At 38.4% G+C, this 25,745-nt stretch overlaps 1 protein-coding gene across 5 annotated transcripts in view; it reads left to right on the top strand.

Moving 5' to 3' along the window:
* The window catches only part of MAGED1 (MAGE family member D1), a 92,890-nt gene that overhangs the window by 42,018 nt on the left and 25,127 nt on the right, over positions 1–25,745 (top strand). The window contains exons 2-4 of one of the 5 annotated variants that reach the window (XM_067023559.1): positions 14,749–14,852; positions 14,961–15,048; positions 21,140–21,165. The exons of 1 other annotated variant lie outside the window; for it this stretch is intronic. The gene's annotated coding sequence lies outside the window, so the exon portion shown is untranslated. Of the gene's footprint in view, positions 1–14,748; positions 14,853–14,953; positions 15,049–21,067; positions 21,166–25,745 lie in introns of those variants that run through there. 3 more of the 5 variants (XM_067023560.1, XM_059051305.2, XM_067023557.1) reach the window with 3 other exon arrangements.

Here is a 25,745-nt window from a genome sequence, read left to right as displayed (position 1 = left end):
GATTTCCCCTTTTATGGCTGTTAGTATTTGCCTTATGTTTTGAGGTGCGCCTATGTTGGGTGCATAAATATTTACAATTGTTATATCTTCTTCATGGATCGATCCCTTGATCATTATGTAGTGTCCTCCTTTGTCTCTTGTAATAGTTTTTATTTTAAAGTCTATATTGTGTGATATGAGAATTGCTACTCCAGCTTTCTTCTGATTTCCATTTTCATGCAATATCTTTTTCCATCCCCTCACTTTTAGTCTGTATGTTTCCCTAGGTCTGAAGTGGGTCTCTTGTAGACAGAATATATATGGGTCTTTTGTTTAATCCATTCAGCCAGTCTGTGTCTTTTGGTGGGAGCATTTAATCCATTTACATTTAAGGTAATTATCGATATGTATGTTCCTATTACCATTTTCTTAATTGTTGTGTCTTTGTTATTGTAGGTGTTTTCTTTCTCTTGTGTTTCTTGCCTAGAGAAGTTCCGTTAGCATTTGCTTTAAAGCTGGTTTGGTGGTGCTGATTTTTCTTAATTTTCTGCTTGCCTGTAACATTTTAAATTTCTCTGTCAAATCTGAATCAGATCCTGGCTGGCTCCAGTAATCTTGGCTGTAGCTTTTATCCTTTCATCATTTTAAATGTGTCCTGCCACTCCCTTCTGCCTTGCAGTGTTTCTGCTGAAAGATCAGCTGTTAACCTTATGTGGATTCCCTTGTGTGTTATTTGTTGTTTTTCCCTTGCTGCTTTTAATATGTTTTCTTTGTATTTAATTTTTAATAGTTTGATTAATATGTGTCTTGGTGTGTTTCTCCTTGGATTTATCCCTTATGGGACTCTGTGCTTCGTGGACTTGGTTAACTATTTCTTTCCCATATTAGGGAAGTTTTCAACTATAATCTCTTGAAATATTTTCTCAGTCCCTTTCTTTTTCTCTTCTTCTTCTGGGTCCCCTGTAATCCGAATGTTGATGCATTTAATGTTGTCCCAGAAGTCTCTGAGACTGTCCTCAGTTCTTTTCATTCTTTTGTCTTTATTCTGCTCTGCAGCCGTTATTTCCACTATTTTATCTTCCAGGTCACTTATCTGTTCTTCTTCCTCAGTTATTTTGCTATTGATCCCTTCTAGAATATTTTTAACTTAATTTATTATGTTGTTCATCGTTGCTTCTTTCCTCTTTAGTTCTTCTCGGTCCTTGTTAAATATTTCTTGCATTTTCTGTATTTTGGAGATTTGGATCATCTTTACTATCATTATTCTGAATTCTTTTTCAGGTAGACTGCCTATTTTCTCTTCATTTGTTCGGTGTGGTGGGTTTTTACCTTGCTCCTTTATCTATTGTTTGTTTTTCTGTCTTCTCATTCTTCTTATCCTACTATGTTTGGGGTCTCCTTTTTGCAGGCTGCAGGTCAGTAGTTTCCGTTGTTTTTGGTGTCTGTCCCCAGTGGCTAAAGTTCGTTCAGTGGGTTGTGTAAGCTTCCTGGTGGAGGGAACTAGTGCCTGTGTTCTGGCTGGATCTTGTCTTTCTGATGGGCAGGTCCATGTCTGGTGGTGTGTTTGGGGGTGTCTGTGGCCTTATTATGATTTTAGGCAGCCTCTCTGCTATTTGGTTTGGTTGTGTTCCTGTCTTGCTAGTTGATTGTCATAGGGTGTTCAGCACTGTAGCCTGCTGGTCGTTGAGTGAAGCTGGGTCTTGGTTTTGAGATGGAGATCTCTGGGAGATTTTAGCCATTTGATATTACATGGAACTGGGAGGTCTCTTGTGGACCAGTGTCCTGAAGTTGTCTCTCCCACCTCAGAGGCACAGCACTGACTCCAGGCTGGGGCATCTAGAGCCTTTTATCCACATGGCTTGTAACCAGGACAAAGCACAGAGAGACCACTGGGAAAGCCGCTTGGCTGCAGGTACCAGGCTACTAACCTGGTGGAACAAATCTCGAGCTGGGTCGAGTTTCACTTGCTTACAGGGTGCCTCGTGCAGAGGCCTCCCATGGCCCTTCAGCCCAGAGTCCCTGTATGCTATCATTTATAAACCACTCTGTGTGTCTACGACATTATTTTTCAAAAGCATTTTTGTTATTTTGAATCCCTGTGTGGACATATTGAAAACAGCATTCCAATGATTGTTGGAGAGCAAAGGATGCAACCTTTCACACAGCCCTAGTCTCGAATCTCCCACCCCTGCTCCTCTGGCCGGGTCCCCATGGGAGGCCTCCTTATTAATTTTTTGTCTGGATGATCTGTCCATTGGTGTAAGTGGGGTGTTAAAGCCTCCCGCTATTAATGTGTTACTGTTGATTTCCACTTGTATGGTTGTTAGCATTTGCCTTATGTATTGACGTCCTCCTATGTTGGGTGCATAAATATTTACAATTTTTATATATTCTTTTTTGGATTGATCCTGTGACCATTATGTAGTGTCCTTCCTTGTCTCTTTTAACAGTCCTCATTTTAAAATCTATTTTGTCTGATATGAACATTGCTACTCCAGCTTTCTTTTGATTTCCATTTGCATGGAATATATTTTTCCCTCCCCTTAGTTTCAGTCTGTATGTCTCCCTAGATCTGAAGTGGGTCTCTTGTAGACAGCTTACATACGGGTCTTGTTTCTGTGTCCATTCAGCTCCTCTGTGTCTTTTGGTTGGAGCATTTAATCCATTTACATTAAAGTAATTATCAATATGTGTATTCTTACTACCATTTTCTTAATTGTTTTGGCTTTGTTTTTATAGGTCTTTTTTCTTCTCTTGTGTTTCACACCTAGGGAAGTTCCTTTAGCATTTGTTGTAAAGCTGGTTTGGTGGTGCTGAATTCTGTTAGCTTTTGTTTGTCTGCAAAGGTTTTAATTTATCTGTCGAATCTGAATGAGATCCTTACTGGGTAGAGTAATCTTGGTTGTACAAATTGTGCCTTTCTTTAAATTAGGAGTCCTTTTTGTTTGGTTCTTGTATCATTTTCACATGATTTCATTAGATCTTGACTTCACTGCTCTCTGATATATTTTCAGCTCATCATGTATACTCCCCGCTCCAGCCCTGGAATCAGTTATTTTGCAAGGAATTGTGTATTCTTTCAGTAGGAATTGGTACTTAGAAAACAAGATGTGAGTTCTCAGGGGATTTTTTTTTTAGTCCTGCTGCCTGACCTTTTGTTATGCAATTTTCCTCACTATTTTGAACACATTTGAATGACTCCATCAGCATTCCATTGAAAATTTGCTGAGTATGACTTTTATTTGTTTATATACTCATTCATTCAGCAAAAATGTATGGAACACTTGCAACCAGGTATATGGTCTTATGTTCAGTGCAGGAGATGTGAAGGTAAACCTGACTGGTTTCTAGTCCTTGATGAAGATTCATTATTGTGGGGATATGAGTAAATAAACAGGCAGTCTAAAGACTGAAGAGTTCTATGGTGGACATAGGCAAGTGGGATTGACAGTCTGTGGGAGCACAGATCGGGCATCTGAAAATGCTTTGGAATGGGGAGATAATGGTTGATATTGGATGAGTAGAAGTATGAAGGTGGAGGAGCCATGAAGGGTGTTCTAGTCAGAGGAACTGGAAGAGGCAGTGGGATCTTGATATATCCAAGGAGAGATATGTATGTAGTTAGTTGTAAGTGGAACAAAAATTTTATGTAGGGGAGGAGAGACAAAACTGGAGACATGGATGGGGACCAGGACATTGAGAGCCCCAGAGGTCAGGTCAGAGAACTGGGATTTCACTCTGAAGGGTATGAGGGAGAAGTAATGCAGTTGTCCTAAGCAGATGAGATATATAATCAACCCTGTGATGTACTGATGATGCATTGGGTGGTGGATGGGAGTGGGGCAGTATGAGAATGGTAAGGAAGAGAGAGGTGTAACTGTCAGGAGAGAGATAATGTCATGTTACAGTGCACTTTAGATGTTTGTGTGATATGTGGGAGAATTGTGTGTGTGTGTGTGTGTGTGTGTGTGTGTGTGTTACAATAGGTTATATATGTTATATATACAGTTATATACAACAGGTTATGTATAAAACACATAATATATAATATATATATATATATATATATATACATACACATAACTTTCCCACACATCACACACGTATAGGATAATTTATAATATATACAAAATAGATGTGTGCATACACACGGATGTAATGTTGTGTGTCTGTAATTCTGTTTGCTCATGTATATCCAGGGGCCGTCTCATTGCCACAGGTCTAAAATAGAGAATATTTCAGTGGAGAAACATCCCCCAAGGAAAGCTGAAGTGTGGGAAAGAGCTAACAAAGACTCTGCTTGACCAAACTTCAGTCATGTTCCTTTGAGCCCTCTTTTCAACTAAACCTCATCCTTGGGCATTGTCTTTGGCCTGCTTAGTTCAGTTTGAGAAAGGATCCTGCTAATTCAATTTAGCCAGAATCCCCCAACCCTTGCTTGATATTTCAACACTGGTCTGCCTTCAGCAAGAATCCCAAGTCAGTTTAGCAACAATCACCTTGGTCTTGACATTTCCTTTTAGTAGTTTTCTATAGCTCCTTGGCTACAGATCCCCAGGTGTCTTTACTGTACTGAGTTGAGTTCAGTCTCTCTCCCCTATAGCAATAGTCTTGACACCTATCACAATAGTCCTCAATAAAGTCTTTCTTACCATTTTAACAAGTGTCAGAATAATTTTTTCTTTAACAGGCCACACCAAAACTTTTGCCTATTGTGCTCTTCCTCTTCAAAGCTCCACCAGTTGGCACTGAGGCCCAGTTGTGTATCCTTGAGTAATCTGAGAATTCTTCTTCCTCCTCTCCTTCCTGGGATTTAAGGGTATGAGGGGGAGTGAGGTGATTTTCTTTTCAGCTTCTCCCAGAGGTTAGAATGTAGCTTTAACAGTTATCTCTGGGAGGGTGGAATGATGATTTAAGATGCTTATCTCCTTTTATGTGTTTCTCTGTGCCAGGCACTATTGTACACTAATGAACATGTATTGCACTTCTTTTTTAAAACTACTGTCTTAAACTTTTAAAAATATAAAATGTGAAATTTATTTACATGGATATATATAACATGTGGATTTGATAGGGTTCTGTTAGGTTAAGGATTTAGGGGAAACCAGGGCAGTGAGTGTGTATGGATCAGTGCATTGATGAAGGCTAAAATACAGCAGGCCAGTAGTGTAATTGGCGAAAGTGTTGATGAAGTGAATGTACACTACTGTGTCAAGACTCTTGTCTGTGAAAAGTAGAATAGATAACAAATGGTATATGTATATTTTTAGGATGAGAGATTTGAGCATATTTATATGTTCTGCAGAGGAGGGGCTAATAAAAACAGAGGTTATTGAAAATACAGGAGAGAAATGGGGTAACTGGAGAAGCAAATGTGGAAAAGATGTGGTATAGAGAACACGTGGAAGGACTGGCCATGAACAAGAGAAAGGGCATCACTTCTTTTTTTTTTTTTTTTTTTTTTTAAATTTTTGTGGTACGTGGGCCTCCCACTGTTGAGGCCTCTCCCGTTGCAGAGCACAGGCTCCGGACACGCAGGCCCAGCGGCCATGGCTCACGGGCCCAACCGCTCCACGGCACGTGGGATCCTCCCGGACCGGGGCACGAACCCGAGTCCCCTGCATCGGCAGGCGGACTCTCAACCACTGCGCCACCAGGGAAGCCCAGGGCATCACTTCTGATATCGGAGTTAAAGAGGGTCAGAAAGGCTTGCTTGTGAGGTTTTGGAAAGGCAAGAGATTGAGGGAGTTTCTTTCTTGCCCCAATATATTCTCTCTGAATAAGGCAGTAAGGGCATTCTGGAGTGTGAGAGGGGATGACCAGGAGCCAGAGGAAAGAGAAAGAAGGTTGCACCCTTCTTTGGGGAATGAGAGAAGATTGATGGGCAGTAATGAACACCTCTCTGAGCTGGAAATAAAATGTTTTTAGTTTTGTCCCTTTTTCCATGTGTGTTCGGCTGCCAAAAAGTGGGAGCAAGGAAGGCAAACATTGGGTTTGATTTTAGACTTATGAATGTGTGATGATGATTTTGGGTGGTGGGAGGTTTGAGGGGCTAAGTAGATTATTGAGGTTACTGATGAGATTAGATCAGGTTATAGACCATGGAATTTAGTCTCATCAGGAAAAAGTGTGTTCTCAGGAGGATTCTGTAGAACCAGAGAAGGATAAGCTGTGTGAATATGTGGGTGGGTGTCAGTGAAGCTGTGTGGAGATTTCAAAGCTCAAAGAGTGGATGTTAGATAGAGGTGGAATTGCAGACAAGGAATCATGGTCAGAGTAGGATATAGGAGCTTAAGGTTTCAGAGGGAAAGTAGTTCTGGATGATGAGAAGGTTCCGTGGGTGAGTGAGTTGGAGTAGAGGAGGTCAAGGAACTGTGAAGCTGGGGTGATGGACAAGTTAGCCATGGGATCATCAAAGATAATAGGAAAGGTTTAGGGTGTAAGAGTAGAGAGGAAGGTGAGAAAGATGCTCTTTTGTGGAAGAAGGGGTGAGTGTAGCTAAGAGGCACATGGCATGACAAAGGAGTGGGGATTTTTACAGAAGGGAGGAAGAGTTAGGGAATGGAAGCAGCAATGGCCAGCGTGAGTAGTTGCTCTTAACCAGCTTTGCAGCAGATCCCTTGGATAGTCCTGGCTTTGTTTCAACTTTGTCATTACTTCACAAACCTTATTTTATTTTTTATTTTTGCCAATAACCAGGGCTTATCTTGAATGTAAGGGGAGCTAAGATAGCATTCTTGAATGTAAAATCTTGTGGTAAAATCTTGAATGTAAGGGGAGCTAAGATAGCATTCTATTCACTGATTCCTGTACCTGGAGGGACTTGAACAACTGCCCTTAGCAACTTTAAGGGAAATGGGTCCTGTAGGACCCTAGCCTGCCCAGGCTTCCCTTTCCAAAAATCCTATTGTAAATGAATGTGGATAACCAGTCCCCATAGCTTTTACAGAGGGGTGGATGCTTTTTATGTCATTTCTTATCTCAGAAAGGTTGAGAACACGTGCTCTTAGGGGATGCTTTAAGGGAGTTCCATAGGGAGACCCGAATTCTTTCTTTTTTAAAAAATGTTTTTCGAATTGTGCAATATAACAAAAATACCAAAAGTTGCATTAAATGTAAATGTACACTAAAATGAATAATTATAAAGTAAACACCCATAAAAGAATCTTCCAGAACCAAATATAGAACATTGCAAGTTATCCAGAAGCCTCATCTTATCCCTGTTTCTCTCCCAGAGGTAATCATTTATCTTGACTTGCCTTTTATGGTAATCATTTCTTTGCCTGTGTATACAGATACATGTGCACACACACATCTGTCTATACATTCTACTGTTTATGGACATTTGGATTGCTTTCAGTTTTGGGGTATTGTGAACGGTACTGCTGTTCTTTTTTTTTTTTTTTTTTTTTAATTTATTTTTTTGCGGTACGCGGGCCTCTCACTGTTGTGGCCTCTCCCGTTGCGGAGCACAGGCTCAGCGGCCATAGCTGATAGGCCTAGCCGCTCCACAGCATGTGGGATCTTCCCGGACCGGGGCACGAACCCGTGTCCCCTGCATCGGCAGGCGGACTCTCAACCACTGCACCACCAGGGAAGCCCTGCTGTTCTTATATATGTCTCCTGTTCCATATGTGCTTGAGTTTCTCTAAGATATATATGTGGGAGAGGGATTATCTGGTATTAGTTTATGCATATTTTCAGCTTTATTAGATAATGGAAAATTGATTTTCAAAAGGATTGCATCAATTTTAACTCCCACTAAAAGTATATGAGGATACATACCTTGGTTCTTTTCTCCCCCAGTCCTGAGGCCAGAAAACTATGGCTCAGAGATGATCAGGGATAGCCAGACTTGTGATTTGCTGTGGATATGGGGGTTTTGGTTACTATTTCACATTTCTCCTGGAACAGTTGCCCTTAGCTGCTTCAGTAGGAGAACTTTGGTTTGGTCCTGTCTTTTCCAGAATTTCTAGGCCCAAGAATTGGGCCCTAGGATTGAGTGTGGTTGCTCAGCCTTTGAGGCCATTTGAGAATGAAGACGGCTGGGTTAGCATTCTACAGTGCTCCTCTTTCTTGGATGGTCCAAACAGTTGATCTTAACAATTAGCCAGGGGTTCTGTGGGTGGGCTCTGACTCAGTTAACTCTTCCTCAAACTCAAGGGTCAAGAACCAGAACCAGGAAGTGATCAGAGATAATTAGCCTCTATGGATAGCAGAAAATGAAGACTGGGGTAGTGGCTTAGATGACCCTGTGTCTTTGGAGGATCCTTGAACAACCATCTTTAGCCATCTCCAAGGAGGGAGCTGGCTTGTTCCTTTCTTTTCCACAGTCTGTCCCTTAGGGAGTCTTTTCCTTAGGGAGGGCCCTGGCTTGTTTGTTTCTTTCCCAAAATCTCAAAGATTGAGAACCTTGGTTGGTTTATTTCTCTGGCCAGTTAGAAGTGAAGATGGCTGGGTAAGTATTTGGATTGCCTCCTAGAGTCTCATCTTATGTTTGTTTGTTTATGGAACACCTTTAATTACTGGAATTTTGTAGAAATACACTTATAGTGATCAAAAATTGCATATGAGTTTATCAACTTTCAGAAAATTGACAAAATGTTTTATATGAAGGTGTGAAATATTATACATATGTATTATTGTTTTTTTAATTTTAAAACTAGTAATGGAATAATAAATAATTCCAAACCTTAATTAAAATTAGTATTTAATGTACTTCTTGGACCTGATTTATTTCACCAATATTAGAGCATATTTAAAATTAGGAGATGCTTGGGCTTCCCTGGTGGCGCAGTGGTTGAGAATCCGCCTGCTGATGCAGGAGACACGGGTTCGTGCCCTGGTCCGGGAAGATCCCACATGCCGCGGAGCAACTGAGCCCGTGAGCCATGGCCGCTGAGCCTGCGCGTCCGGAGCCTGTGCTCCGCAACGGGAGAGGCCACAACAGTGAGAGGCCCGCATACCGCAAAAAAAAAAAAAAAAATTAGGAGATGCTTATTTCGTATTGTAGTTCGCTGTTTCTTTACTTTTTACTATTGTTATTATTTTTGATTTCTCTATGCATGTTGAGAATTTGAATTTTCAAGATATTGAAAACAGTGGCATATTTATTGTGGTTCTCCACTTGATGTCCTTTCATCCTTTGGCTTCTGTTTGTGTCAATCTGTTTAATGTTCTTGGCTGCATTTCCATACTTACTCACAAGGCAGAGTGATTCTAGAAAACATCATCCTTCTTTACTACCAATTGAACACTACAGTGTAGTCCTACAATACAGTTAGTATAGGACCCAGTTATCTTTTACAACATGTTGAGCTCTGCTCTATATCACAGGGCAAGCCACCTGAGGATGTCCATCTGACAGATACTGCTTGAGTAGCATGTTATGCAGAGGTTTCACATAGCAGTGTGTGTGGTTTATCAGTTGGGAATTTTGGGACCAGGGATGTGGGAGAACCAGCAGACTCAGGAGAGAACTATTTCATTTATGTCTAGAAGGTGAAGGGGGTGTTCTATACATCACTGAAGGGTGTGGTAAGCTTATTTTTCAAGGAGGGGGATCCTGGAGGTCACAAAGGAAAGATTCTAGGTGGGAAGGAGAATAGTGAACTGATAGCTTCAAAAGGCAATGAGCGTGGCTTGCTACTTTTCTTTCCCTCTATTTTCTTGGATATCAGAAAAATATTTTCCCAAGGCCCTCGTAGACATGAAGTATGAGTGAAGAAACAGGGAAGTTATAGAAGGTGAGAGAGGCAAACATACATAGTCTGAGAATGTCAGAAGTGCTAGGATACCCGTGGGGAAGATAGATTGATTTCAAGCCTTAGAAAAGTTAGCTAGACCATTAATTAATTAATCAATCAAGAAAATAAGTTAAAAATGTAGTGATATAGACTCTTTGCTGCATAATGAGGACATGTTGTTGAATTAGATATATTTTCTACCGAGTCTGGTGAGTGAGATAGACACAGACATTACAACAGGGAGTATTATGACAGAGAGATCAGGGTGTGGTGCTTTCAGTAGAAATATGGAGGAGGGTATCTCTAACCCCAGGTCTCAGAGAAGGCCTCCTGGAAGGCACCATGGTAAGAACTTAATTTTCCATAGACGTAGCAGTTAATCTGGCAGTGGCTGAGAATCCTCTGAGTGTGGGGACCAGAGAGCAGGTGGTCATTTAGACCACGTACGGTAGCTACCTGGGTATGTCATCTAGCTTTGAGCTTGGGAAGTACCTGAAGAAGTGAGCAGTTGAGAGGCCACTCTGGTCTAGAAGAGCTAGGGAAAGGGGGCAAGTAGAAATAGTTTCATAAATGGTTCAGTTTATGCTGTAATATTGATCATCTTAGCCTTCAGGGAAGAGCAGCTACTTCTGTTTCCCCATGAAATTATCAGTTTCTCTTTATGACATGTTTTTTGCATCTTGTTTAGGGAATTCTTTCTCACCATTTCATAAAGGTGTTTTACAGTATCTTCCTGTAAAATTTTTATAGTTTTCTTTTCACAATTAGGTTTATGATTCACTTGGAATTTATTTTTATGTACTGTATGATGTAGAGATCTTAATTTTTTTTTCTGAATGATTAATTGGTGGTTCAAGGACTATTTACGGAGTTGTCTGTTCTTTCTCCACAGATTTATAACGCTGTTTCTATAATATACCAAGTTGTAATGTATGTATATCTCTATTTCTAGGCTTTCTGTTCTCTTCCACTGGTCTATTTGTCTATTTCTATACTAGTATTACACTGTTAATTACTATAGTTTTGTAATGCATCTTAATATTTGGTAGGGAAAGACTCCTTCCTTAACTCTTCCTCAAAAGTATATTCTTTGCCTTTTCCATATGAGTTTTGAGATAAGCTTAATATGGTCTCTAAGAAACTGAAATTTTGATTAAAACTGCATTTTAGTTATAGATTATAGATACAGAAATGGCATCTTTACAACAATGAACGTGGTTTATCTCCTTTTATCTAGGTATTTTTAACATCTTTGAAAAAAGTTTATTATAATTTTCTCTGCAAGGGTCTCATGCATATTTTGTTAGGTATATTTCTGTGTACTGATAGTTTTTGTTGCTCTCACTAATATTTTAAAATTATATTTTGTAATTCATTGTGACTGGTATATGGGAATGCTTGTTTCTGGTGTATAGTTTTTAGATCCATTCACCTTACTAACCTCTTTCTCTAGATCCAATTATTTGTTTGTAGATTTTATTGAGCTTTTATATAACATTTATGTAAATCATACTTAAAAGTACATGAATTATACCTGTACAGCTCAGTGAATTATCACAAAGTGGTTTTGGTTTGTTAGTGTAATTTGTGAATAACTAATTATTTTTCCCTTTCAGTCCTTATACCTCTGTTAAGTTGATATCATTGTGTATAAAGTAAAGCAGAATTCTTTTCTGAAACAATTTCACTTGAGCATCTCTGAGGCCTCATGCTCTAATGAGCTGTGTTTGACGCATAAACTTTAGAAGTCATCAAAGAAAGGAAATTACCTTTATTTGGAAATTTTAACAGTACTTAATAAAAGAGCCTACAGGGTGGTAGTTAATTGATTACTGTCCAGGATTTGGTCTTTAGCATTTGTGAAATGCTAAAATGAAACTTGGTGATAAACAAATACAAATTAATTTACTGAAACTAAGATAGATCAGAGAGAAAAGCACACACGTCTCACACTAATATTTTCTTGTGGCAAGAACACTCAGGTCCTCTCTCTAGGGTATGTCATTTGGGGTACTTTGGAAGTCAAACTAAGAAAGCAGCATGTTGCTTACTGTGAGAGCATCGAGTTAAAGCAAAAAAGGTAGAGTATCTCACAAACATGGAGGCTTTTGTGCAGCTGTGGGTTGTTTGAGGAATACATTTAGATGTTCTACCCTGTCTTCATCACACCCCAAGCAGTTTGAGAGGCAGCAAGATGTAGTGAAATAATACTGGACTTTGTAGCCAGTAGACAGGGATTTAAATCCTAGCTTATAGTGTCTGACCTTAGGGATTTCATTTTTCTCACTGGTGAAATAGAAATCATGACACTGTTCATTTGAAAGAAATATATCCTCTCAAAGTATTTGTTATATAGTAAATCCAGCAGAATCATGGATTTATATTTATTTATCCATACCTATGGGTAGAGAGGAAAGTGCCAGTGATCTTTTCCGAATTTGTCAGAATGGTCTTAGAAGTATTAATCGCTTTTTAAATATAGAGATGGAAATATCAGCTTTATCACCAGATGTATTAGTTTCCTATTGCTGCTGTAATAAATTGTGGCAAACATAGATAATAAACACAGATTTATTATCTTGTAGTTCTAGAGGTCAGCAGTCCTAAAATCAAGGTGTTGGCAGGGCCGAGCTCCCTCCAGAGGCTCTAGGGGGAAATCGGTTTCCTTGCTTTTTCCGGCTTCTTAAAGGCTGCCGGCATTCCCTTGGTTCATGATCCTTTTCCCTATCTTCAGATCTACCAGTATATCGTCGTCAACTCTCTGACTCTGACCTTCTACTTTCATGATCATATCTCCTTCTCTGACTCTCATCCTCCCGCTTCCTTCTTATAGACTCTTGTAATTACATTGAGCCCACCAGTATAATTCAGGATAATCTCTCCATCTCAAGATCCTTAATCACACATTCAAAGTCCCATTTGCCATGTAAGGTGACATACTCACAGGATCAGGATGTGGACATCTTGGGAAAGCCATTATTCTGTCTACCACACCAGGTTAATGAATTATCAAATAAGATACTTAATTAGAATTACACATTTCTTTTGTGGGTTATTTTCATAGAAACAAGCATCAATTTCTAAAGTTGCAGGAGTCTTATAAAATGCCTTTCTTTAAATAATATTTCTAAGGAAAGATATGTATTAACAGAGAATAGAATTAGTTGATAGCAGTTATGAATATTCATAAGTCTCCATATTGTAAAAGAGAACAAGATTGACATTCTCATTAAAATTCTCAATTTAACATCTTTCAAATTTAGATTATTTGAAATAATTGTGAAGCAAAATGGTTTCCACCCCTCCAAGGCTGTAGGGAGAGAGTACAGAGCCCACATCTCTTTTTGAGTTTCCTTTTGTTGATTGTGAACATTTGCATTTGTAACGTTAGGCTCTGGAATTTCACTAGCTATTTTTAAAGAAAAAGCAGGTCTGGAGCCCAATTTTGCTTGTAGAAATGGAGAAAGGGCTGAAAAGGATTTTCTGTATTATCAGTGAAATTATATATTTTGTGCCTCGTAAAGTAGTTGTTCAGATGCAGTGTGATCACTTTTACAAAGTCCTGACTCCTGCTTCAGTGAGTGAGAGCAGTTTGAGTCTCTTACACTCTTCTGTACTTTTCATCTTTTCTCTTATTAATTTCCTCTGACTTGTCTTAAATTTTCACAAGTTATTTTCCTAATCTCCTGATTAAAGCTATCCCTTGAATTTTTCATTTGGGGTATTGTATTTTTTTAAGTTGATTAGGTTTAATTATGATATACCACTTGTTACAGTTTCCTGTTGCTTGGAAATATCTTTGTTACTTATTTCTTTATTCATGGTAAAATGCTGATTTTATGGTTTGTGTTTGCTATTCCCAGTGTTTGAAGTCTTTTCTGTTATCAGCTGATCCTGCTGATGTGCTTCTTTGTCTAATTCAAGGTTCAAGGATCCCAGGGCAAGTCCTGTAGTTCAACCTGAGCTACAAAATGACCTGCTTCCCATTCATCCTACCCCGAGATGGTAGTCTTTGGGGTCCCAGCTTATTGTAGGGAGGGTCTCCTGATAGTTTTCCTACTCTGTGTAGTTCTGGGCTTTATCTGTTTCCTTTGCCTTTCAAGGCAACTGAAATATAGCAAGTTAAATTTTGGGGGGATTGCCTCTCTGCTTATATTTACTTCTCTAGGTTCCCCTTTTCCCATGGTGTTGCTCTGATATTTCCATATTTTTATTGCCCTTTTTGTTGTTTTCAACAACAAAATCTTTTTCATCAAGATTTGTTTAGTTGTTTTATCGTGAGGGGGCAGAACTAGCAGGTATTCCTAGAACTCTTTCATTTTCTTTTGAGATTAGGTTTAGGCTCAGAACGTCTCATTACCTTTTGGGTTTTTATTTTCTTTATTTTATAGAGGAAAGACCTGTTGGCTGAAGACATATGTACAACCTAAAAGTAGGGAGTTAAGTTTGATTTGGAGACCTTACTGAGGGAGGAGACAGGGTATATAGGAGTTCTTTGCTGGAAAAAAAATGTAGTCGAACATAAAAATATTACTGCTAATCACAAAAATAGACATCTCAAGTTAACGATTTTAGTACTTTTCTATGTATGGGAAGATGCAAGAGTCTGGGCTCAAATTATTCCTTAGATTCGCATCTTATAACTGTCTAGGGCCAGTGTCCTCAGCACAGAATGCTTCCTGTTTTTCTCCATCGTGAATTCCCTTCAGGGTGCACCATGCGGGAGAGGTGGGGGGCGGCTACAGTGGCTGCTGACTTGATGGCTGGCAACATTTGTTGTTTACTGGAATGGCAGGCAACACTCCCTTTGCATACATCCAGTGCTCAGAAAAGTAAGGATGTTTGCCCAAGGTCCAATAGCAAGTAAGAAGTAACATTGAGATTTTAGCCTTGCTCTGTTCAACCCTGAAGCCTATGTGTTTAACCAATTCAGTGCACTGTAACCTTTGGATTCCAATGTTTTTTGTTCCTGGATTGTGGAACAAATCCATGGAGGGTAAATGACTTGTGTTTTTCTTATCAGGTTTTCATCCCTCAAGGTCAGCGCCCTCTCCGTGGCTCTTGGGAACACAAGCATTTCTATGCCTCTTTCACAAGACCTTTGCCTGGTTCTAAAACATCGAATAAGTAAGAAACCCCCTTCCATCGCCCCCCCCTGTACCCTTCAGAACTGAATTTAGGGACATGCAGTACCCCACCTCTAACCACAAACTTTTATTTCCTTTTCAACTGCAGGATTTTCCACATCAAAAGACCAAAATAAATTCCCAGCTGAATTTGGAAAGAGCTAAGGACAAAAGAACCCAGAAAGAAATCCTCTTAGGTGAGCAAAGGAAGGAAAATGAGTAGGGAGGGACTTGTGAAGTTACACCTTTATTAGATAGTGTTAGGATAGTTTTGGAATTTTGGTTGGTGAATGCCCACAAGGCCCCTTGGCATGGTGGAAAACACAGGAGCTTAAGAGCCAGGCATAATTTGAATTGGCTGTCAGTTCCCCTACTTACTAATTCTAAAATATTGAGTAACTCAGTTTCCCTCTCTGACCATCAGTTTCTTCATCTATACATTTGTAGTAATAATACCTATCTCTCAAGGTTTCCATGTGAAATATAGTATTTCAGTGAGTATTTGTGCTTGGTATATGCTTACTAAACAGTTGTAGTAGTTGTCTTTATTGTTGCAACTGTAGGGGTGGGAAAATTTTCCCTTCTTCCTTTATAGGTCCCTTGACTGGTCTAATAATTAAACTGACATAAGACAGATTAACAGGAGAAAAACACATTTAATTTTGTATGTACAGGAGTCCCACAAAAATGTGAGACTCAAGTGATCAGAGCAGAGCTGTTATACCTTGTAGATTAAAAAACAATGTATTTATGAAGAATCGACAAGGCAAAGGAGTTTGGCCTATAAATAGTAAATAGTAAAGAATTAACAAGGTTTGTTTGTACAGCCTACTCGGGCCCTAAATTTCCTTTCTCTGGTGATAAGGATGCCTTTTATCCTTCTGGTACAGGGAGGATATCTTTCACTTGAGAAAGTTTTCTCCTGCTTTCAGGGGGACAAAGGAGGGTTAGAGTATTGTTCTTGCACCAGCTGGTTCTCAAGTACCTTTAATTCAAAATAATCAATATGCCAACATGGCATATTTTGGGGTGACATATTCTAAACCCCTATACTCCTCTCAAACTCTCCATCTGATGGGTGCCATAAAATCAGGCAAAAGATAATCTTTATTTTCCTATTTTCTTTTTGGTTACCTTTATGTTAGCATGCCCAGTTACTTCTCCCTTCTCTATTGCTTCCCCTTCTTCAGTGCCCTGAAAATGAATCTCTTGCTGTCTCCCTTCTTCCAAATCCTCGCTTTTCTCTCTTAGTTCTACACATTCAACACCTCCTTTGTTCAGGTCATCTTCCTATTTCCACTCAGTTGAATCTCTTTTGTTGTCTCTGCCATTAGCCTCCAAACAAACTAGTCATACTCACATCACTTTACTTCTCCAAGTCCCTCTCTCCCTGAGTTGGGAGGCCACCTAAAAATGAGACAAAGCCATGAAGTCCCTAGACCTTAGTTTTCTGACTAATTTTCTTTCTACCTCATTTTGGCAGCTTCATTTCATCAAGTAAAAGTTATATGTGTTTTTTCTGTGTATTCTGTGTTTGCTTATGGATATCTTTATCTTTTTTTTACATACTTTGTATTATAAAGGTAGACACATGCTCATTGTGAGGATTTTGGAGAACAACAAAACTTTATAAGGAAGGAAATAAAAATTGTCCATTTCATTACCCAGATATGAATCCTATTAACTAATTGATATATTTCCTTTCAGTATATACAATTTTGTATTCTGCTATATTAATTTTCTAGGACTGCCATAACAAAGTACCACAGGCTGGGTATCTTAAATGGCAGAAATTTATTTCCTCAGAATTCTGAGGCCTAGAGGTCTAAGATCAAGGTGTTGACCGGGTTGGTTTCTTCTCAGTATTCTCTCCTTGGCTCGTAGATGGCTATCTTTTCCTCCCTGTGTCTTCACATGGTCTTCCCTCTATGTGTCTCTGTGTTCTAACTTCTTCTTATAAGGACACCAGTCATATTGGATAAAGGCCTACCCTAATGATTTCATCTTAACTGAGTTACCTCTTTAAAGGTCCTATATCCAGATACAGTCACATTCTGAGGTACTGGTTAGGACTTAAACATGTGAATTTTAAAGGGACACAATTCAGCCCATGCTTTCTCCTCTAAAACCTGCTTTCTTTAAAAATTATCTCACATGAGAATCTCCCTTGTCAGTAACAATTTTGGGCAACATTTTTGTTGGCTGTGTAATATCCCATCATAAGAGTATACAGCAATTTATTTAACCATTTACATGTTTTTGGATATTTTGTGTGTTTCCATTTTTTCACTAATATAAATGCTTCAATGAATCATTTTGTACATGAATCTTTATTTGCATATCTGACCATTTTGTTCAGTAGATTGTTTAAAGACTAATTACTTGCTCAAAAGGTACGACTATTCTCTGGCTCATAATTACACACTGGAAAGTTGTTTTCTAGAAGTTTTTACCAGTTTACATTCATACCAGCAAGGACAATAGTCAAACATGCACTCATATAAACTGCTTGATGAGAGTGAGAGAGGAACAGTTAATCTCACATGGTTGTTTCAATTTACAGTTATTGATGACTGATAAGGTAAAATATTTCCTGTATTTATTTTTTATATTTCCTTTTTTGCGACTGGTTTACTTATGTTTTTGCCCATTTATGTTTGAGGATCTATCATTTTAGATGATAAGCTTATGACTCAGAGTAGGATCTATTTCAATGAGGGAAGTCTCAGAAAAAGCCAAATTCCAAAGAATATTATGGGTCCAGAATCCAAGACCAATTGGTCAGAGTCTCTTCTGTAGAGAAGACTTGGCATGTGATGACATAGGCTGCAAGAAAGCTTGGCAGGGAAGAATCTAACATATTCCTTTCTCCAGGGAAGTCTGTTGCGGGCACAATACTGCCACTTATAAAAATAATCCTACTGAAGAGAAAGGCTGAGAGTGCATTGACTGAGAAAAGGCTGAGCTAGATGTCTGTTATATGAGGAAAGCCCCTATGAGAAAGAGCATAGAGATATGGTTCATAGGACTATGACACTGCACAGAGTTTAGAATGTGTGAGACACTGAGAAATTTTTGATGCACAGAAGCCCTACATGTATGATGAGTGTCTAAAAGTCTTTTGTTAGTGTTCAAGGTTGATGCCTCAGAATACTCTAGTAGAGAGGAATCCTGTGAAGGTAATGAATATAAAGGAATTTTTAGTCATGAGGCCGATCTTAATTTGACATCTGAGGATTCACACCTGAGAACTTATTAATTAATATGTCTGTAAAAATGTGGGAAGGCCTTCAGGCAGAACTCGGTTCTCTTTCAACACCAGAAGTTTCATAGGGTGGGGAAACTTTCCCAATGTGAAAGAAATTGCAGTGAATAATCAAGGTTTTTCCACCATATGAAAATGCATAGTGAAGAGAAACCCTATGAGGGTATTAACTGGGAAAGACTTCAGGGCAAGCTCAGACATTTTCTTTTGAAACATGAGAGAGTTCCAAGGGAAGAAAAAACTCTATGGTTGCAATGCCTGTGTGGAAGGCTTTTCAGATCTAGCTCAGATCTTACTAAGCCAAAAAAGAATTCATGGTGCAAAGAAAGCTTATGCATGTAATGAATGTGGGAAAGCGGTTTTGGTGATGTCAGTCCTTATAGAATATCAGAAAATATTCATAGTGGAGATGGAAGGAGATCCTTGTTTATCATCTGCAAATTCATAGTGGAGAGAAACTACTAGAATGAATAAGCCTTCAATTAGAGGCTAAGTCTTATCTATCATTAAGTGATTCATAAAGGCAAGACCCTCAATGTATGTAAAAAATATGAGTATGCTTTCCTTAGGATTTAGCCTTATTTGGTATCAGTGAGTTCATGGTGCAGTGAATGTAGAAAGGCCTTCAATTTGAAGTGTAATCTTGCTCAGCATTAGACAGTACAGGAATCTGATTAATGTAATGCTGTGGAAAGGTCTTTGTGAGAAAAATCAGATCTTGGTAAAAATGAAAAAATGATTCATAATAAAAGTTAATTAAAATACTTTCCATTTATTGCATATAATTAATTATACACCTACCATGTATACTATTACTATAAGAACTTTACATAGTTTGTTTAATCATTTAATTCTTGGAACAGTCGTATAATATAGGAACTCTCATCCTTGTTTTACATGTGAAGAAACCAAGAAAAAGAGATGGAAAAATTTTCCCAGGGTCACACAGCTATCACTGGAAGAGCCAGGGTTTGAATCCTAGACAGTTTAATTATTCTGGGTTTATACAGGCAATGTGTAAATCTTCAGAGATTTGTTAGCCTTTATTCATCATTAAGTGATTCATTCCAGAAATCACAATTCACTCTTCAGTGCAGTGAGCTTTGGTAGCCTTCAGTCAGTTTTGGAATCTGGTAAATACTCCCAGAAACTCCACATTGAGCTCCAGAAAGTGGAGTAAAGGTTATAAAGAGTTTATCGCTTTGAATAGGGATCACCTCCAAACTTGAAAGATTTCATTAATAACTGGATTCTCTTCTTAGATGTTCACCATAACCACTTCTCATGGTGTAGGCTCTGAAATGGCTAGGTCAGTTTCATCATCACGAAATAAGGGAGAATTGTCCAGTTCTAAAAAAGACTGAGTAGGAGTGGAGGCCAGACAGATGTGTGTGCTGGAAGCTTCAGGAAAGGTTCCAGATCATTTTAGGAATTATAATCAGAAAAGCCAAAATAAACTGAGAAAATCTAGCCAATAAGAAGTGGGGAAACTAGGGTATATGGAGTGATTTTCCTCCCGGTATGGGTATAGACATAGGTTGCTTGTCTATCACCCAGTATTCAGAACTACTGGAACTACTGCTTGAAATTGCCACAGGAATATTCAGTGCCTTAGCATTGACAGATCAGTGTGAATTCCAGAAACTCAAGGTATAAGAACTCTAATACATTGATTTGTATATCCTCTCACTTTAAGAAGATAGCATGGGGATTTCCCTGGTGTTCCAGTGGTTAAGACTCTGCGCTTCCACTGCAGGGGGCATGGGTTCAATCCCTGGTTGGGGAAATAAGATCCCACATGCCGTGTGGCACGGCCAAAAGAATAAAACAAAAAGAGGCAGCATGATACAGCAGAAAAGTATTTGTGTTCTAGAATCAGCTATACCTGGGTTTATTTACCAGCTTAACCACCTTCTAGCTATGTGACCTTGGTTATATTTAATAAATCTCTCTGAGTCTCATGTTGCTCATTTTTTAGGTCAGAATATTAGTACCACAACATGTTGTAAAGATTCAAGGGATTTTAAGGGTTATAAAGTGTCTAGTGTAGTGCCTGGCACATAGTACACACTTAATGAATGTTTACTATAATTTTTTTAGTTCTGCCAGGGCCTCAACCCTCTATAATACAGAGCTCCCCGACCCCCAGTGTTTTACAGCTGTGTTGAGATATTAATCACTTTAGACCATGAGCTTCTGCTAAGTCATATGGTACCTTTGTGTGAATTGGAATATGGTATCTCTTCCTCAAAACATTTTATTACTACCTGCCAGAAAATTATCATAATAAATGCATATATCTATGATGTGCAAGTATCAATGATACCCTGCAGAATCATGTGATGCACAGCTTGCACAATCTGCAAATGGTAGGCTAAATAGTAGACCTCCAAAGATGTCTGTCTTAATTCCCAGAACCTGAATATGAACCTGATATGTTACTTGAAATGGTAAAAGGTTAAGGATTTTGAGATATGGAGATTGTCCTAGTTGATTAGGGTGGACCCAGTATAATCACAAGGCTATTTATAAGAGATAAGCAAGAGGGTCAGAGTTATAGAGAGAAGATATGTGGGCAGAAGCAGGGGTCAGAGAGGAAAGAAGATGCTAAACTGATGGCTTTGATGATGAAGAAAGGGACCAGGAGCCAAAAAATGTAGACTCTCTAGAAGCTAAATGGATTTTCTCCTAGAGCTTCCAGAAGGAATGCAACCTTGTGAACCCATTTTAGACTTTCGACTTCTAGAACTGTAAAAGAATAAACTTATGTTGCTTTAAGCCACTAAGTTTGTGGTAATTTGTAGTGACAATAGGAAACTAATACACTGTACAGGCAGCCCAATTTGCCTGGAGCTTCCAGGCCAGATACTTCTGGCAATGAACAGTCTTGTCCAGTATAGCCCCATGTCTGTACATATGTTATCATTTTGTATATGTGTTATGGTCTTTAGATTTGGAAACAGTGCTCCAGTAGATTGTTGTTCCATTTGAGAAAGGAGTTTTTCTCTTCTGTACTTTCCCAGGGGTTCTGGATGCAGAAGGAATGAAGGTAAGTTGATCCATTGTTTCTCCAAGTGTGATATGCCTGGTAGCTCAGGTGCAGCACTTTCCTTGTTATCAGATTTCTGATCCTTAGAGAGGAATATTTTCTGAATCAATTGAGATGAAATTGAACTATAAATCAGAATACCAATATATGGGGTTTTGTCTCTTCTGATGACAAGATGTCTCTTCAATGGGTAATGCTGGATGTATACAGACAGAATTTACCTCCTGATGCCAATTTTTGCTACAACATACTGTTGCAAAGAGTGTTTAGGAGATACTCTTCCATTAGTTATGTTAATTCTCCCATGTTAATTCTCTTAGGTCAACTCCAGTAATTACTGAGGCGCTCCATTGTGACAGCCTACATTCCAGGATAAGAAATAAATTTTATATCTTATGCCAATTCCAATTGATTGAAATAGGTTTTCATAATATGCTGGCTTGACAATGATTCTGAGGTGCAAGGGGACAACTCTGTGGTAGATTACTGATGCCTGCCATAGATAGGAGATTGGCATCAGGCTGGCCTCATATATTATATCCTTATGATGATTCTTTTATTTATTCAGAAACATTTGTTAAGCATCTTCTTTATACCAGGCACTGTGATATATATTTTGAATAGAGAGATGAAAAAGATATGTTCCTGGTCCTAGAGAAGCTGATATTAATAGAAGAGACACAGAAATAAATCTACACAGCAAAATATCACAGATGCTTGATAAAAGTCTATATAGAATACATTAGAGGCACAAAGGAGGACATAGTTAATTCTGTTGGGTGGGAGAGGGTTCCAGAAAGAAATTAATGCTTAAGTCCTGAAAGGTGTGTAGATGTTGTCAGTTTTAACTATTGGGGCTGAGAAATAGAAAAGAGTCATTCCAAGCAGTGGTGGTATGAGCAAAGGCACATTATATGAAATAATTCAATGTTTTCAGTATATTTATGGTATGTTCAAGATGGTTAGTATACTTGGAACATAGAAAGTGAGAGGGTATTTAATGAGAAGAAGATAGTGGCCAGATCATTGAGAGCCTTGAATGCTATACTAAGAACAGTGGGGAGATATTGGGATTTTAGTCAAGGGATTAACGGGATCAGATTTGCATTTTAGAAATATCCAGTGGATGAGTTTTTAAAATTAATTTTTATTGGAGTATAGTTGCTTTACAATGCTGTGTCCATTTCTACTGTACAGCAAAATGAATCAGCCACACACATACATGTATCCTCTCTTTTTTGGATTTCCTTCCCATTTAGGTCACCACAGTGCATTAAGTAGAGTTCCCTGTGCTATACAGTATGTCCTCATCAGTTGTCTAGTGGATGAGATTTTGATGGATAGACTGGAGAAGACAGAACCGGGTACAGGGAGACGAGTTCAGAGGCTATTACAAAAGAGGAGAGATGTTGAAGCCTGAGTTAAGGCAGTGGGAATGAAATTAGAATACAGTATGTGAAAAATTAAGAACTCAGTGGCTGACTGGAGGATATAGGGAGGCCGATGAGAGGAAGGAATCTAGGATGATCTTCAGTTTTCTTTCTGCCTTGGGTGGTTGAAATGTAAAAGCCATTCCATGAGCTGGAGAACTCAGAATGAGGAACAGGTTTGAGGGGAAAAAATGATGAGTTCAATTTTGAACAGTCAAAGTCTGAAGCACCTTTGGAATGTCCAAGAGGAAGTATCTAGTAGGCAGTCAGGAATTTATTCTGCTGTGAAGCAAGTAGGGTTACAGATAGATTTGGAGGTCATCAAGTGTAGAGGTGGTGGTTTTAATTAAGGTATGAATGAGCTTACCCCGGGAGAGTGTGTGGAGTGAGAAAAGGTGGAGGCGGGGCAGAATCTCAGAAATACAGGCATTTGGGAGTGGGGATGGGGGCTTAAAAGCTGAGAATGAGCAGCAGGAAAGGTAGGAGGGGAACCAGGGGAAATACTACATTCTTGTTGTGCCCTCTTGTGGCAGTCTGAGTTTCTTTCCCAGAATAAATTTCCCCTCTCCTGTCTTCAGTCTCCCCTGTCTCTGACTATCTTGGACCCATAATTTCCAATTCCACTCTACCTGTGAGACTGGGGCTACCAGGTCCTCTGGTGGTCACTTCTCAAGTGTAAAACTCCCCTTTGACTATTGCTACAATTTAAGAACAATTTGGAACACCCACTTCCCTAAGTTGCAAAAGAATAAAATGCAAACATTGGGGGCCTTTCACTTTCTACATTTATATGCTTCTCACCTCTTGATCTATTCTGTTGGCCATATTAATTTCAGTAAATCCCAGTTCTCGTCATATCCCTTTCATTTATAATTAACTAGCTCCCTTTATAATGAAAGTATATTCTACTTTGTAGTTTTATTATAGTAAGTATAACATTTAGATACAATATATTCTATATTATAATAAGGCCTATATATGGCTTAAAAATATATAGTCATAACAAAAAATAGCAGTATTTAGCTTCACCTCCCCACACTCACCAGGCTCAAATGCCTGAAGTAACCAACTTTGAAATGTGTTAGCTATTTATTTTGGTTTTTATCTCAATAATTCTAAACAATACGGCTATACTATTATTTCTTGAGTTACTTATTTCAGGTATTAGTTGTTGACTTCCTGTTGTGGTAGATGAATATTAAACTTTCACTTTTCCTCTCCTACTTCCCTTCTCCATCCTTTTAATATAGTTATAGCATACATTTTTAATGATAACATTTACATTATTGTGTGTGCATTGTTCGCTAAAGAGACCAGTAGTGAATTGTGATTACATTTTTCTTGTACACATTTTTATCAATTCTAGATTTAATAATTGCTTTTCACCTGCATTTTTTATATATTACTATCTTTTTCATCTAATCTGTATGTCTGTTGTTTTTGTTTGTTTGGGTTTTTGCAACATGCTCAAGTAAGTTAGGTTATCCAGAAAATTTATTTTCTGGAAATCCCCTTTCTAGAGCTTTCTGTCCTGTTCCAGTCTGGACTATTTCCACCCCCAACTCCTGGAAGCTTTTAGAATTTCTACTTTATCACTGATATTCTGAAATTTCATGGTGATGTGTGTATATTTGTGTATCTATTGTACTGGACACTTGGTAGACTCAGTGTGTATGTTCTTGTGCTTAAGCTCTGGAAAATTTTATTGCAAACTCCATAAGGACGGAGGTTTTTGTCTAATTTATTTCTGTGTCCGCAGTGCCTAGAATAATGCCTTATACATGATGGGCACTTATTATTTGTTGAATGAATGAATTATTATTTACATTTAAAATAATATGAATGAAATAATGCCAGTAAACCCACCAGCCAGGACAAGAAATAGAACATTAGCCATACCTTAGTGCCCCCCCCTGCCATGTGCCCTTCTCCAATCACCCCTCCCGTCTACCTCCGTCTAGAGATAACACTTCTCCCTGACTTTTGTATTAACAATCCCCTTGGTTTTCTTATAGTTTTATCACCTTATATGTATGTCCCTAAACAATATATTGTTAATTTTTTTAAAATTGAAAAGCACACATCTAGTTTCATGAGAAAAGGGTAGTATTGCCCCTGTTAGATAATGTGTCCTAGGAAAACATAGGTTCTGAGTCAAAGACTGACTTCAGCGTCCCTGAGAATTTAGTAAAGCCATTTCTGGGAAAATTAGTGATTGAGATCATGAAGTTTCGTGTAAAGTTCTTTGCCTGTCTGGCTTTAATTTTTCTATTGTAGATAATATTTTCTTTCTATCTGTAAGCTTGTAAGATGTTTTCTTTATTCTTTGAGTTCAGGAATTTGATCAGGGTATGCCTAAGTATGTTTTATAATGTAAGCTTCATGAAGGCAGGGATTTTTGTCTGTTTTGTTCACTGATATATCTCAAGGGCCTTAGAACAGTGCCAGACACATAACAGGTCCTTATTAAATGTATTGATTAGATTAACATATAGCACCATAAAGTAATGAATGGATAAATGAATTAATCAATGAATCAATCTTGTCTGCAATTCAGAGGGATCATATGGTAGTTCCATTTTTAGTTTTTTGAAGAGCTTCCATACTGTTTTCCATAGTGGCAATTTACATCCCCAGCAACAGTTTACAAGGGTTCTCTTTTCTCCACATCATTGCCAACATTTGTTATTTGTAGACTTTTTGATGATAGCCATTCTGACAGGTGTGAGGTGATATCTCATTGTGTTTTTTTTTAATTGAGGTAGAGTTGCTGTACAATATATGTTTCAGATGTACAGTATGCTAATTCACAATTTTTAAAGGTTATATTCCATTTATAGTTATTATAAAATATTGGCTATATTCCCTGTGTTGTACAGTATATCCTTGTAGCTTATTCACTTTATACCTAGTAGTTTCTACCTCTTAAACGCCTACCTCTGTCTTGCCCCTCCCCCTTTCCCTCTCCCCACCTGTAACCACTAATTTGTTCTCTGTATCTGTGAGTCTGTTTCTTTTTTGCTATATTCACAAGTTTGTTTTATCTTTCAGATTCCACGTATAAGTGATATCATAGAGTATTTGTCTTTCTTTGTCTAACTTATTTCACTTAGCATAATACCCTCCAAGTCCATCCATGTTGCTGCAAAT

Source organism: Kogia breviceps, chromosome X (genome assembly GCF_026419965.1).
Source record: "Kogia breviceps isolate mKogBre1 chromosome X, mKogBre1 haplotype 1, whole genome shotgun sequence".
Taxonomy (NCBI): Eukaryota; Metazoa; Chordata; class Mammalia; order Artiodactyla; family Physeteridae; genus Kogia; species Kogia breviceps.
This window is presented reverse-complemented; position numbering and strand designations above follow the sequence as displayed.